We start from the raw sequence: 15,842 nt of genomic DNA on the forward strand, positions 1-15,842 counted from the left end.
AGATAATATTAATAAAATTTGCTAGTGATTTCGCAGGAAAAAAAATGGTTAAAATGTTTTTTGGCTCTTGGATGTAGGGTTCCAGTCTTTAACTGCTTGGTGAATCATAAATGAACTCCGATGGAAATATGATACTTTCACCATAATGCATAAAATATCAGACGTTCTGTGTTTGAATAAAACCAAAATACCAGGGTATAAAATAATAACTCTTGAAAGGCTTCATGTAAGTCCCACTGATTCCAATTTCTGAAGTTCCCTAAGTTATATAAGTTGTTGGGACAGGAAAGTAGAAGGGAGAAAGCTTGTTCTAGGTAATACGGAACAGACGGCCAATTTTTCAGTATCTCTGAATTCAAAAATTCAAAAGCATTAATTTACTGCCTTCCTTGAGCTGTTTCTTACCTCTCCAACACACACACACACGAAGATAATGGTGCTACATACTCCCTGGACAATTTGTCTGTATTTGTGATTCTCTTTACTTAAAAGCACACTCACACACATTGTTATTAAATTAATTTTTTTGAAAATACTCAAATTTTCATTGTAGTCACTAATTTGTAAAGATAGTAAAATATTTACATATGGTCTGTAAAAATATTTCAGTAAGTTGACTAAACAAATGTGTTAAGTAAATTTATGTATGTGTGTTTATATGTACACTTGTAATAAGTATATTTGTATAAGATTTCTAGGTTATTTGACTTATAATATCCATATCAGCAAAGCAGTGTGGAATATTTGGATAAGAAGTAGCCTTATTATTGAACTAAATATTATAGTAGTGTTCATGATTATAGGATTCTGACTCATATATTCCATAAATACTTTTTAATAACCAACCACAGCTCAGGTCCTTTGCCAGACACTGAAGGGGCCACTGTTCTTTAAAAATCTGAGACTAGATAAAGTGTTTCAAAAATTACTTCATCTGATTGGTGTGTACCATTCTGAACAGTATAATGTTACTTCCTATATAGACGCTTGGAGGTATTTTGGAAGCCATTTATACATCTCCATATAAGAATGTGGGCAGGGAGAGAGATGCTTCCAGAGAGGATGTTCCTGATAGGACTTTTAGTCATGTAATGAACTTTTATTTTATTTTTTAATGTTTATTTACTTATTTTGAGAGAGAGAAAGCAAAAGAAAGAGAGCACACATCGGGGAGGGGAAGAAAGAGAGGGAGAGAGAGAATCGCAAGTAGTCTCCACGCTGTCAGCACAGAGTTCAGCCTCAGGCTCGATCTCATGAACTGTGAGGTCATGACCTGAGCCAAAATCAAGAGGGGGACGCTTAACGGACTGAGCCACCCAGGCTTCCCGCATATAATGAACTTTTAAAAGACTGTTGTCTCCCCAAGAGTTCGTGATGCTACATTGCTCTAACAAAGGCCTTTAACAGTTGTATTAGTTCACCGAGAGCTTTGCATACCTCCTTCCTAAGGTCTGAGTATTGTGGGTGATGGGAATAAAACCGTAGTATCATAGATAGGTATATGGATGGTTAGGTAAGGGAGAAAAGGACTGGAGAAGATAGAGACTTCACATTTTACTAAGTGCCACAAACATAGATTGAGATTTCAATATGCATAAAATTAGGACCTCTCTGGTAAATAAAGCTAAAAGAAATTTGTTGAAAGGACGGGTCACAAAATTGAAATAAAACCTGAATGAACTCACCAAAACCTAATAGAATGGAGAGGGGTACAGTATCACAAAGGAAAAACTGGATGAAGTTTCCAGAAGAAAGATGACTAGAAAGTAAAAACAACACACATATATCTCTCCTGTTTTGTTCTGTGTAGGAGATAGTTAAGTGAAAGCTTATTTTCCTGAATGTTTAAAAATAAATTTGGGGAGAAACTTTTATAAACTTATTCTATAACCTCACCAAATCTGGGGAAATGTTCCATCATTTTCATTATTTTTGTGAGTAAGAAATGCATCTTCAGGGGAAAAAAGAACAATAAGATCTATTTGAGAGAAAATTTTGTGAAGTAATAGTCTATAAAGAAATAGTCTATGGTTAAAATTCCCGAATGCCGTGCGTATTAAGCATATAATATAAACCTTTATGTCCCAATTAGCTTTGTGTATTTGCTTATACATTTTGGTGTATATTCTTATTTATTTTCCATGTGTATTTGCCCTTTGTTTCCACAGATGATTTATTTCTCTGGGGAAGGAGCATGTTTACCCCTTTCCACTACCACCTAGAGCACTGAATTGAGGAAGTTTTCTAGGAGTGTTGAATAATTGCCTTTATTATCCCCACATTGGAAAAACTATGTCAGCCTGCAATCTCAGTAAAAATGCCAAATTAACAACGAGTATCAAAAATAATGTGCACATTTCTCTGACATTAAACCACCCTGTTGTACCAAACGCAGCACAAATGGCCCTCCAACAGGGGTCCCGTGCAAACAGTAGATGATCAAAGAACACGTCAGCAGCAACACCAAGTCACGCTGGTGGTGTCAAGGACAATGTATTCTGAATTCTCTTTCGTATTTCTTCTGTGATATTGTGCCAGAACACAAATATATAGACACAGATATATACATATACATGTGCATATATATTTTACAGAATTTAAATAATTCATTCAGATAAATTATTTACAAGATTTAAAAATTCCTTTGTCAAACAGATTAATGGAACCTTGTTATTCAAAAGATAAATCATTTTATATGAAGTGGCAAAGACTTCAAGGGCTAATAAAGGTTTTATGAGAGATAAACTTTTAATGAATTGATACTTTTGCATGTACTTATTTTCTATATACATAAATATACACACAGATGCTTACACTGTTTTTCATATCAACATCAACATCTCTGACTTTTAAGGAAATAGTATTCACAGCGTTTAAAATAAAGTGTTTTTACAGATTTGATTTTTAGGAGCTGATAGATTATAATTCACCAAGCAAAGTAGAAGGAGGTTTAAATAAATAGTGTAAACGTTATAATCTGTGTAATGAGAACAATTTTATATATGTCATTTTCTAGGGTTTGCAATGTATTTAGCACTTATGTCCTTTTGCTGCACAGGTCTTAATCAGAAAGATGCTTTACTCTAGAAAATTATGGTGAACTAGTATTTGTATAATAAGACCCTAAGACCCTGGGAAGCATTTTTAAGGATTTTTATGAAGCCCAGTCCACTTTCTTCAGCTAAATTTTGGCATAGTTTCAATTTGAGACTCCAGTGAAATTCAATTGGTTTATTTTATAATTAAAAACAAGAAAATCATAGTAACAAAAATATATAATGTATAGCACTCATGTTTATAATAGAAACATCCATAAAGAAAGAAACATGTTCTAACTTTTCTCATTACTCCAAAGAGAATTGCATCTTTAATCACACAAAGCACAACTGCTTTCTAATTTTGTTTAAAGTGTTTCAATACTTACAAAACCCAGATCAGGTTATTATAAATCTAGAGCAAATTAGAATCATTGGCCTCTGCTCAGCTCTATGTAAGGGTTCTATGTAAATCATAAATTTAATGGCATACTAAGACACACATCTGTTTCAGTTTTGTAGAAGTTAATAATCTAACTATAGAGTATTTAAACACTTCTTTCATTAACTGGAAAATTGAGGTAAAGATAGACTTCCCTTAGTTAGTTATAAGGTGTAATATTTTACCTCCAAATTTTGATAAACTATAAATTTACCTACGTAGTTACAGGTAATTTTCTAAATATTCAATCTAGTATCTATTTTTGACATTACATGATTCCTTCCTATATAAGAATATTCAATATAAACAAATAGGCTAGCATTATCATCTCAAATCTACATCTGCATAAAATATTTTGATTTATATATATCATATCTTAACTCATTTTACAAGAGGGCACTGGAGAGAAAGTAAATATTGAGTAATTATATGAAATGTCAAAATTCATTCTTTTAAATATTTTTCAGATTCCTTATTTGATTACCCATAGTTTATTTTTAAATAATAAATGATTGTCTTCTGGGGATCCACATTATTTAAAAATAGTTTACATTCTTGAATCCTCAAACATTTACGTTTTATAGCTAGCATTCTCGCTCAACCTTTCTCTAATTTTATTTTAACCAATCATAAATATTTTTTCATGTTTATTTCCGTGACCTCTTTCTTGGAGACATGCTACTTCACATATAGCAGCAATCCAGTATTATAATGAATTATTGTGTTTCAATTATCATTAGATAATAAACAGGAAATTAGTTTTTCTTGTAGTGTATTCTACATTATCTGAACAATGAAATATATGTGGTTTGAATTTGGGTCATTAATTCAGGTGGTAAGGACATAGTTCTAATTAAATTGGTGTCATAAATTACATTCCCATAATGAAGGGGGGCACTCTTTTAATGCACTAGAAGAGTTATTTGTAGATATGTGATTTTGGTAACCAGGACAGTTGGATAGGAGGTGGATGGTTGAGAGCAACACACCTTCATCACTGAAACGAAACCATTCAAAGAGTATATTGTCCAGGTGACCATTCAGCAATGTCTTTTTATTGTGGAATAGCTGGAGAGGTTATGTGTTTTTATTTTTTAACCTCAAACAAAAATTTTTCATTGAATATAGCTCAGCAAGACCTTATCATTTCCAAATCATTTCAGCATCCCCTTGCGATGTAAGTGACATTTTAGTATGATTCTAAATTTGGATGCTAATTTTAAAGAAAACGAATTCTTTTCTGATGCTCTTTTACTTATCAAAAAACATGTGCCTATTACATCATTGTTTGGTCTGGGTCCTAAGTGATTGATTTCATAGTGACCTTAAGAATGCACTGTAATGAGCTGCAATAAGTTGAAACTTAATTATAAGGATTTAAATTATTCTTGAAAACAGAGATGGCAACATTTTATTATCTTATCAAGAAACTATGATGAAAGCTAGGTTTAGAAGAAAAATCTTTGCAAATTGCTATTCTATTTTCCATGTGCATAGACAAATTTATGGTTATTAAAATAATATGCAACAAGGAGAGGCCTTTAAAAAATAAAGCAGGTAAGTGGAGGTAAAAAAATAACTATCATATTAGAAAACAAAATAATGAAAAATATTAGTAACAGGTAATTATACAACCAGAGGATCAACTAAAGTCAAGGTCAAACATCTCACATTACACAATTTTACACTATAAAATTTTTTCAAAACTGAAACAAAATAATTTTTATGCTTAAAAAGTACTAAGATCATAGATTAGAATTATTATTATTTCACGCTTTTTAAGATAATTATGTTTTCTAATATGAAAATGTTAGAAGTGTTATATAATTGTATCTTCGACTGACTTTCTAAAATGTCAAGAAGGCATTTGTGAATTTGTTTCCTGACTCCTAAAAGCCTTTTTAAAGTTTGCTGTGCTACAATGAACTATGACGTGAATAATCAAAGTCATTCTCAGAGACACTAAAAATTCAATTTGGACTTCGGTGAAATTGCTATTTGGTTACCTTTGAGGGTTTAGATTAAGGAGAGTGGAGTTGCCTCTACTATTAACCATTGCCTAGCTTTTGTTCTCACCCAAGCACTGCATGTTTGCTTCACCAAGAACTGCCCATTCAAATGTCTTACATTTAAAACAGAGATGTGATTTTGGTTACTCTTAGTTTAACTTCAATATATAGTTTTTTAATTTAAAGAAATTTCATCTATATTGTTGATAGAGGTTTTCTGCGTGTATTAAAAAGCGATTGGGGAGGCTATTTTTAAACTGTGGACTTTAATAAAATATTTGGTTGTATGATGAACAAAATAGTTATTACATGAAGTTATAGACTTTTTTGTATAAAATGAATGCTCTTATCGGTATACTTCAAGGTTTGACAGAAACATTGATAGAAGAAGGCCTATAAGACCCAATTATAGAAAATCCTCAAAGTGCAGAGATTAACAAGAGTTATGGGAACAATCTATGGGAAAGAAAGACTAACTTAGAGTTGTGTAAGATTCAGTGAAACAATGATTATGTAGGACATCTTTTTTAATTTGCTTACTTTGGAGTATCATAATGACAACAGCATAAAATTTTTACAATCTTTAATATACCATTATACATATAAGCACTCTAGGTGCACAGTCATTCTACCAGTTGTATTGGTGGATTTAAAAAAATTAATTATAAAATGGTAAGTATTCAATAATATACGTGATTATATACTTCCAAATAATATCATTAAGCACAGTTTACCACACATGATCAGATGCATACCATAGTTGAAATGTTTGGAAACTGCATCTCTACATTTTAGATGGAGCTTGGGTTTCTTGGACAAAGATTTACTCAGCCCGAAGAGAGCTGGGAGAATAGTTAAACTCATTGGCTTTGCCAATGGTTTCATATGTTTCTGCTCTCATGGAAAATGAGTTTTGATTTCTTTTCAGACTACATGCATGGCAAAGTTAAAATGAAAAACAAAGCCAGCAACTTTCAACCAGTTCTAGTTAAGTTTGGTATTCACATATTGGCTTTGATCTGCTCTAGACCTTTAAAAGATTTATTTTCTAGAGTAGGAAAGCTAGTTTCAGCACTAAGCATCACTGAACAGTAATGATAAAGAAACAGGAATTGGTTAACTTTAGGGTGAAATCTAGCTAATTTTATTTCCGTTCCTGTATTAGAAGCTAGACCAGTTTCACCTGTTACTTGTTTACTTATGTGTTTTGTTTTACAACTCTCACAGCGCTGTTACCACAGGCAAAAACATACTCCCCATAATGAATACGCCTACTCTCATTAATAGTTCTCTATTCCTGTGTAGCTCAAACTTACAGTTTTTGGCCCAGTATCAAGGCCCCAATCCCCCCCAGTCCACCCAAGTCCACCTCCACGTTGCCCTTTTTAGAACTGCCTTATCTATATCCAAGTTTGCCGAGTGGGGTCGGAAGAAGTTAACTTACTGTGTTCTACTGGTTTGTACTCATCACAATATTCTAATGCCCATTTTCATACTTCTTCAGATTCTCTAATTTGGTACCCACACTTGTTATTCATACTTGTATTTTGACAAGTACCTCATCATTTTCCTTTAAACAAAGGTACTTGGATGGTAATAGCTTTAAAAATTAGCATAATTGCTCTATCAGAAGTATGTGAATACATAGAATAAAATAATCTTTAGTTTCTTAAAGTTGCTTAAATTAAAAACATGAGTTTCTACAGTTGGAAAAAACATATATGGTTAAAATGTTTGAAGCCCATCAATCTCTCTAACCACATAAGCTAACGAGTTCCTTCTGTTTTCTTTGAATGAAATCACCATGAGTGGTTAGATGTTGATTTAACATAAAACAAATGGAAATGGGTGTTTCCTTTGTCCTTTGCAGAATTTATTTTTTAAAACAATTAGCAAGTATTGTATTATGAATAAGTCAATGATTTTGCCATTACTTAAATAATAATATAGATTGAGTAGTTAAATTGATTGGATTTTAGGGAATGCATAATATCCTCCGACTTCCCTTAACTTGCTAACATCTGCAGACATTATTAAGCTTCTCATTTCATTTTTTTCTACCATAGCACCTGTATTGTTATAAATTATGTTTTGAATTGTCATGAAGTGTCAGGCAAATTACGTTTTCTGGATGTGTATGTGTCATTTAAGTGTTCCTTTGTAATGGCAGGTTTGTGGCTAACAGCTTAATCTTGAATATATCAATGCAATTAAAATCTCTTTTTCCATTCTTTTTTGTGGATACAAAGAAGGTTGAAGCATTATGATGTGTAAAATGCAAGGAAAGAATTAAAAATTCTTTAATATTTAAAACATCCTAGAGAAGGAATACATTTAGCTGTAATTTTAAAAACATAGCCAGCTTATAATATTCTTAGGAAAAACGCTGAACCCTTTGAACTCTACAAAATACACGTCCTACTGAATTAAAATTAAAAACCTGTATGACGCATTTTCCACTCCCTATAGTTCCGACAATTTCTGCCCCTTCTATGCACCCTCCTTGTTTTTGTGATGTAGCCTCTTCAGAAACATAGTGGAGAGTGACTCACTTAGGTCCCAAGCATCAAAGAATGTCAGACCTATGAAATGTAGACAGTGGGTTCTTCCAGAAATTCCTTCTGAGAGAGTTAAATAAATAAGTAAATGAGCCAACATATGGCCTGCTTGATTCAGTCAAAAAATTCTATTGATTACTTTCTAAGCTCACTAAATAAAAACTTCAGTCCAGGTTTTGCCTCCCAAAAGAAAATAGGATTAGACTGATCTATGCACTCATTGGGGCTTCTTGTGAATCATGCCCAGATGAGTGAAAAACCTTCACAGATGAACAAAAGAAAGGGCTAACATTTTTCAGTAAATGTGGATTATTATTAACTTGACATACTTGGCTTATAATCTTGAATAAAACAATTTTAAATTCCAGAGAAGATGATATAAATGACCCCTGAGGTCTGAGAATTTTATAATTCTGCCTCTTCTCAACTAAAGTAGCCTGGTTTAATTTTCCTAGGTAGGTCTGTTGTATGTATAATTTTGACAGATTTAAAAACCTTAGGTACATAGTAAAGTTTCACACCATCTCTGCATGTGTTTTTTTTTCCCCCAGACTAGCTTGTATCCTGCGTCGATAATATTTGAATTATGTTATCTAAGAAATTCCAAATGGGAGTGTTTATGTAGTTTAAAGTACAAATGCTCTGAGTAGCTCCTCTTATCTTTTGGAATAGTGAGATTATTTAAACATCTATACATTAAGTAGAAACAAATTTGATCATCAAGGATTCTTGTTTTGAGAAGTATAATGAATCAACCAAAAGAGTATGTTTCAGTTATTTGCACATGTGTACTTTTAACTTATGATTTTTTACAAGCTGAGAACAAACTTGACCAATAGCTGGATTTACTTTAGCCCTGCAAATATCTGGCTTTGTGACAAAATACTGATAGGTATTTAGAGTCTTCAAGTCTTTTGAACGATCTGCTGTTGACATTTTAATAACATTGTTGTTTGAAATGATTTCTGAAGTATGATGACTGCAACATACCCGCAGCAACAAAAAGTACATAGTTTCTGAAAGCAAAGAAGCTCAAGTTTCATCCTATTTTCTAGAGGTTTTAAATCTTGATGAATCAGTTTTTCTTGAAAACCAATGCAAACACGCTTCTTTAATTGATGGCTGCATTCATTAGTAGTATCAGTGACTGAGAAATACATCTGAAAACTTAATGGCTTTCAGCTTAGAGATTTTATAATTCAAAAGAAAAAAAAAAACAGTTTTGATTTTCATCGTATGCAGAGGACACTTAAACTGGCTTTAACATATTTTTCAAGCGTGATTTGTCCCGTCGTGGTTTGTTCCCTTAAGCTCAGGTCCATCGTGGGAGCTGCCTGGCTGTTTGCTGACAACACTACCAACAGAGAAGTGGCAAGGAAGTGTGGTCAGAGGACAAGAGCAAAAGCAGTTTCAATGTAAGGAAATGAGGGAAACAGACCTAACAGCACGATGAATGCACTTGCGAGTAAAGGGCCTTGTAGTCTCCTTTCCTTCCTTTGCTTATCCTGGTGGGTTTAATCAAAAACAAACAAAACGCTCTTGTGAAATATAGTCAATAAAGTCAAAGTTTGGCTAGGTCTGTGTAACTACAAAGAAAAAGTCACCGCAATATTTAAAAATGTAACTTTCATTAACGAGCGCGCCGGAAATCTCAGGTATCAAAGACGCATTAACCCTGGAGCGTCCCCCGCGCGCCGCAGCCGGACAGAGGCAACCGCGGCGAACAGACGTTCTTTTCTCCTCGGAGCAGTCACACAAAAGGAGGGCTGCGGAAACTAAAAGTTTCGAAGCCTCCGGCTCGCTGCGTGGAGAAAAGAGAAAACCTGGAGACGGGGTGGGTAAAAGACGCATCCTGGGCGCCTCTCCGAAGTGCAGGCAAGGAGAAAGCTCCCGGGCCTACAGGGAAGAGGGGAGGCCCCCCACACCCCCTCGAGCCGCTGGCCAGCCCCCTGCGCCCTGCCTCGGAGACCCGAGCGCCGCGCTCCGCCGCGCTCTCCCAAATACCCTTCACCCGGTTCCAGAAATAAAATAAATGTTTTTAAAGTGCGTGTGTGTGGACAGGATGGAGAGCGCGCGCCGGAGGAGCGCGCGGAGGACCGAGCGCGCAGTGAGTGGAGTTTGGGGCTGGGGGTCGGGGTTGAATGGGTGTGTTGACGGTGCGGGGGGCGGGGGGAGGCTGGATGCGGAGGCCCGGGACTGAGGGCGGGGGGGGGGGGGTGACGAGCCGACGGGGAGGCAGAGGAGGGGCTCCAGCAGCCGCAGGCCGCCTCCAGGGCGCGTTCCGAGGCCGAGTGCGCGCGTCCCTTGCCGCCGCTGCCCGGATAGCCCTGCGGCCGCCCCGCCGGCGGAGCCGGGGCCGGCCTGTGCTCTGGCGGCTGCTTGGCCACCGCCGCCGCCACTCGAACAGCTCGAGCCCGTGAGTGTCCCCTTTCCCTCCCCTCCCCCCCTCCTCGGGCGCACCGCCGCCGCAGCTGCTCAAATGGAGTGGAAAATGGCCATTGGGCGGCAATGAGTTATAGATTATCTGCTCCACGTTTTGTACTTAGCTGCCTGTAATCTTCTTTAGAGTTTGCCTGAGCCCCTTGCTGGAAAAATCAGGAGGGAGAGATTTGTCCTTTGCCGCTGTACACGCTAATATGTTTATATGATTAGTCGGACTCGGGGAGGGGGGGTAGGTAGGTGGGGATTTGGGGAGGAGGAGGAGGAGGAGGCTGGAGGTGACTCCAGTTCAGCCCTCGCCGAGAGTCTGTGTCAGGACTTCGCGCTCCCCCGTCTCTCTCCCTCTCTCCCTCTCTCTCCCTCTCTCTCCCTCTCACTCTCTCTCCGCTCACACACACACTCGCAGAGGTGCCGGAGCGAAATCGGGAGCTTACCGGAGAATTCCTTGGGATTGTTGGGGGGCAGCTCCCCTCCGTAGCTGTGCGTGGCGTGGCTCTTCCGTGCACCTCCCTGCTTCCCCGAGCCCGAGTCCTCGCCTTCTGCTTTTCGTGGGGCAGCGGCCACCGCTCAGCCTCGGCCCGGAGTCCCGAAATGTGAGGAGGGGCCGCCGCTGCCTCCCGCCCCAGGCCGCAGGGTCGGCGCGAGGGATGCCAGTGCGGCCGGCGCGGACGGCGGGCTGAGGGGCTTCGCCTGACAAACTGAGTTGGCCTCGCGCCGCCGGCGTCTGCCCGCCCCTCCCGCGGCTACCGCTCCGAGGGGACTCCCAAGTCTGCGCACCTCTGTCGGGCTTTTACCTCCGCCACCCCTTTCGCTCTGATTGCCGAATTTTTGATTTTGCTAAGGGAGCGTTCGGTTTGGGGGTGTGTGCGCGTGTGTAAAGGACCCCTCTCGCGGAGCGGCGTGTGGGAAACTGCGGGAAAATGTTGACTTAACCCCAGGAGCCGCCCGGCGCTGGCTGCTTGGCTGGAGGAGGCGGCAGCGGCGGCCGAGCAGGAGGACGCGCCGAGCAGCGGCGCCGCGTCCGGCCGGCGAGCCGCGGCGCTGCCTCCGGCGCGGACTCGGCGGCCGGCGACCCGCGCGCGGCCGGCCTCGGCCCTCACCGGCCGGGGTCGCCGCTGCCCTCTGCTCCTCTCCCCGCGCGGCCCCCCGCGCCAGACGGCCCGCCCCCGGGGCGCGCTCGCAGACCGAGGTAAGAGCCGCAGGAGCGAACAATGTGCCTCTCTGTGCCGGGCTCCGGAGACCTGTTTGCTTTGCGCCTCCTGCCCGGGGGTGGATGCTGGAGGTGGTGGGAGCCGCGGGTGAGTTGGGGCTCGGCTGTTTGTTTATGTTCGGCCGGGCGGAGGGGGAGACTCGCGCTCGCTCTTGCTGCTCCCCCCTCCCCCCACCTCCTCTCCTCGGAAATCGATACGCAGAACTCCAGTCCCGTCCAGCCAGCCTCTCCTTTTCTCGGGGAGGTGTTGTAACGCTCTCTAGGCTTCAGTCTGTTTGCAGGGGGGCGTCAGGGGAGTAGGATTGGTTTATGCATTTTTTGATTTTCTGAAAGCTTGGGTCGGGAGGTGCCGCTCGCCCTTTTACAGCCCGTCTGGGGCGGGAGATGTGGGGCGCGCCCTCTGCGGGGCCGCTCTGCTCGGGGTGCGGGGCCCAGTACCCCCCACCGCCCCGCCCGCTGCAGACCTGTCCCGGGCTGTAAGTGGAGCCCGCAGGCCGGGCGCCGGGAGCTAGTTCGGGGGAAGTGGGCGGTGGGGGGAGGGACCGGGTCAGTTGTTGCGGGGTGTTGTTTCTTCTCGTCGGTGGTTAGGTGGTGTGGAGAGGCGAGGATGACAGCAAAGCGCAGCCAGATGTGGCCAGGCCGGCGCGGGTGCTGGCAACGATTAGTGGCGGCCCCGCGGGGCGGGCGGGTGACGGGGGCCGGCACCCGGCGGGCCCTGGGGAGGGCAGGGAGCCTCCCGGACCCGCAGTGAGAGGGCAGCAGCGGGCCGCTCTGGGCCTGCGGGAGAAGTTGCCGGCTGTGGGCCCCTGGGGTGGCTGTGGGGTTGGGAATCTCGGGAAGCTTGGTTTGTAGGATGGGGGTGCCGAGTGGGGATCCGCTGGGACGAAGAGGTGTGGGAGGAGCGCGAGGAAAGGGGAGACCCCCGGGCTAACCGAGCGTGGGCTCCTTGATTGGCTGGTGCGACCCGACCCCTCTGGTAGGGAGGCGAGGGCGGGCAAAGCGACAAAAGCGTCCTAGCAGTGGGGAGGCACGCTTGCAGGACTCGTTCGCTTGGGATCAGTAAAGTTTGTTCCTTTCGCCAAACTGCGGGGCTGGGGTTAGGGAAAATCGCTGGAAGCTTTACTTTGTGCCCAAAGTGACGCTGATCGGAGGCTAAGGAACGTAGGTCTTTCGCGTATTTTTTTTTTTTTTTTTTTTTAATCCTCTGTTCACTCCGTCCTCTAAAAGCATAGTTGGAGGGACAGGTCCTGCGGTGTCCGTCTACTTTCCTGGTCTTCTATGGACTCCTCCCCCCTCATCCTTTCCCCCCTTCCCGGGCCCTCTCATTCCGTTCTTCCTGATGCAAACTGTGTCGTCTCGGATTCAGACCGAGGAAATGTTTTCCTCCTGTTTCTTGAAAGGTGTCAGGCTGCTTAGCAGCTCCTCCAAGCAGCCTGGGAGCGTCTGAGCCGCAGCCACCAACCATATGGTTTCCGTTACAAAGGCCGGGTTCTAAGGCACTCTTCTCCCCACCCCCTCCCCAGTTCTTAAATTTTTTTCTGCAGCCTTTACAGTTTGTGTACTTCTCTCTTCCTCTTTCCAGAGGCGTATATTTAACGGGCGCTGTTGGTTCATTCATTTCCCTTGTCAGTGTTTGTGTCTGGAACGGGCCCCACCGAGTTTGCCCTTTGCTCAAGTCGAGTTGCACAATGAAAAAAAGTCACATCCATTTGGTAAATAATTGCCTGTTGGGATGTCTCTTACTAAATCAAGTCTGATCTTGGGCAAACCTTAAAGGATGGGTACTAAAGAGGCAATATGCGTCCATAGCAGAAAAATAGAATGGTTTGTGAAGCGTCTTAAGCAACATTCCAAGTTGTTATGGGACTCTTGACCTAGGTAAGAAGGTAACTTTGAAACTTTAAACTTAGCCTCTTTATAATACTTGGAAAACCTTACGGAAGAAAATCCACTTCTGTTCAGGTGTGTTGTGGAACTTTTTGTTGTCCCTCCCTCCACTTTCCAGGAAATTTATGCATGATAGAGAGAATACTGCAGAACAAATGTTCTGTTGTTTAGTTCCTTCAGACATTCCGATTCTCTCCTTTTGTTGCTTGCCTCTAAAAGAGGTGCCATTTCACATCATTCTGCACAAATTGTTTGAATTAATGCAAGTGTGAATTCTTACCGTTTGAAGGGGACTATTAGCATATCAAAGGTTTCTTAGCTTCAGCTCAATTGAGAAAACTTCAGCCTGTCTTCCATTTGCTTCCAAGCAGAGGCCCAAAGGGCAATGAGAATTGTAAAGGGTAAAAATAGGGAGGTGGATTCAGGCTGTGTTTCTGAACTTTCACTGTTTTGTAATTATGTGAGCGAAAAACATTGTCTATTGCTGTGGAGCCCTTGCAAATGGCAAGACAATTATTTTCTATTGATAAATGGTTTGTTCCTAGAAAAAGGGTGACCTTTTATTTTATGATAGTCACTGTTGCCTGTCTTTTGGGGTCCCTTCAGTGGAAGAGACTGAGAAAGCTTTTCCTTCTAACTTAATACTTTTCTAGGGCCTACACTTTGTTAATATTAGTAAAATGGGAAAGAAAGGCTTTTAATTAGTCTATAAAACAATAGAGATCTTGTGATAAAGGGACACTCATTTTTATGCCTAGGAAACTTAGTTTTTATTACACTTGCTAAATTAAAGGGAAAAAAATCAATGGAGAGTTTGAATATTAAAAACTCAGCATGAACTTTGTTAATGCAACTTCTACAGCAAGTGTGCATTTGAAAAAGGGTCCTAGGTGATACTCAGATAATTTGTGAATTCTATTTAAGTAGAGGTAATTCTTTTTGAATATTGATTGTTTTGTCTCCAAAATTTTGTATTTTATCAAACACCGTAAACTCAAGAATTCAGCTTAAAGTTGGTTTATTTTTGCTAATGTTTATTAGATATTGGTTAATGTTTTTTTACATTTGCAGAGAGATATGTTCTTTGAATTTCTTTTAACAACTCAGTATCCGTAAGTGAAGAAACGAGAACAAGTACTTGGGTCATTTGGGTCATTTTATGGCAAGCAGATGGGTCAAGGGATAACTTTTTCATCAACTTCTGGGCAACCGTTGCTTTTATTTATTTAGCTTAAGATTTCCTAAAGCCTGGTTTTAAGATGAAAATGAACCTCAGAGAAGGTTTTGGAACCCATATTTATTATAGTTTTATCTTTGATGGTTGGTTGATTTTGAACATGAATTTATATTCTTTCATTAGAGAAGGGCTTTTTTTTTTTTTTAATTAATGTTCAGACTCCTTGGTTTTATTCTAATAGTGAAGATTAACTGTGATGAACAATGTTGGAGGGGAAAGTATCATTAATTGCCTAACATTTTTAGGTTTTAGTTTAATAAGATTCTTTATTCAGATGGTTTTTTAGTGGCATTCAAATTGTATCATTCCCCTGAAATCATTTTATGATAGTTTATTTATTATTTATCTGGTCCCTTCAGTTGTCTAAGAAGTACTTTTGAGGTAAAAATGCCCACATTGATGTAATTGCTATTCTTGCACTTAAGTTGCTGTTAACTAGTCTGCTTTGAATGCAGAGCGGTATAAAGAAAACATCCTTTAGAGCTATTAGTGATAATCTAAAAATTGTCTTGAAAACATTGCTCTTCATTTTATATGATGGCGACCCTGAATTCAGCAAATCTCTAAAGGTGTAAAATGCAGTGAAAAGATTTTTCAACATTTCAATGACAAAATTGGACTACTTAGAGAAAAATTAATGTGTTGTAGGAGCACTTCAGCTGCCATTTTCAATCATTGTGGGTTACTATGTGTTGGCAACAGAAAATGAATTTAGAAATGCAGATAGCTCTGGGAGCAGGTAGTTGGGGAAATCAGAGTATTAAGTCATGGGGGGGGGGTAGAACAAACCAATTACTTCCGGTTTTGATTTGAGAATTGCCAATAAATATAATTTTTTCAGGCTTTTCACTCTGCTTTGTTAATGGACTAACATCAAAGCAGACAACAAAACTTCCAAATGTTATAAAAACTAATATTAAATATACGGATCTCACATGGAAGTAGTACTAAAAGTCTTAAGGCAAGGAGTTGGAGTTTTTTATTGCTGTAATTTTCACAATCAGCAGAAACGTTAACACCAAGCT

General features: G+C 40.4%; 1 protein-coding gene across 33 annotated transcripts in view; it reads left to right on the plus strand.

Annotated features, from left to right (window-relative positions):
• Positions 1-15,842, plus strand: part of ADGRL2 (adhesion G protein-coupled receptor L2) — a 625,523-nt gene that overhangs the window by 425,768 nt on the left and 183,913 nt on the right. The window contains exon 1 of one of the 33 annotated variants that reach the window (XM_045477990.1): positions 9,748-9,878. The exons of 24 other annotated variants lie outside the window; for them this stretch is intronic. The gene's annotated coding sequence lies outside the window, so the exon portion shown is untranslated. Of the gene's footprint in view, positions 1-9,747; positions 9,879-10,283; positions 10,461-10,813; positions 11,782-15,842 lie in introns of those variants that run through there. 8 more of the 33 variants (XM_045478030.1, XM_045478009.1, XM_045477985.1 and 5 more) reach the window with 8 other exon arrangements.

This window comes from Leopardus geoffroyi, chromosome C1, assembly GCF_018350155.1.
Source record: "Leopardus geoffroyi isolate Oge1 chromosome C1, O.geoffroyi_Oge1_pat1.0, whole genome shotgun sequence".
NCBI lineage: Eukaryota > Metazoa > Chordata > Mammalia > Carnivora > Felidae > Leopardus > Leopardus geoffroyi.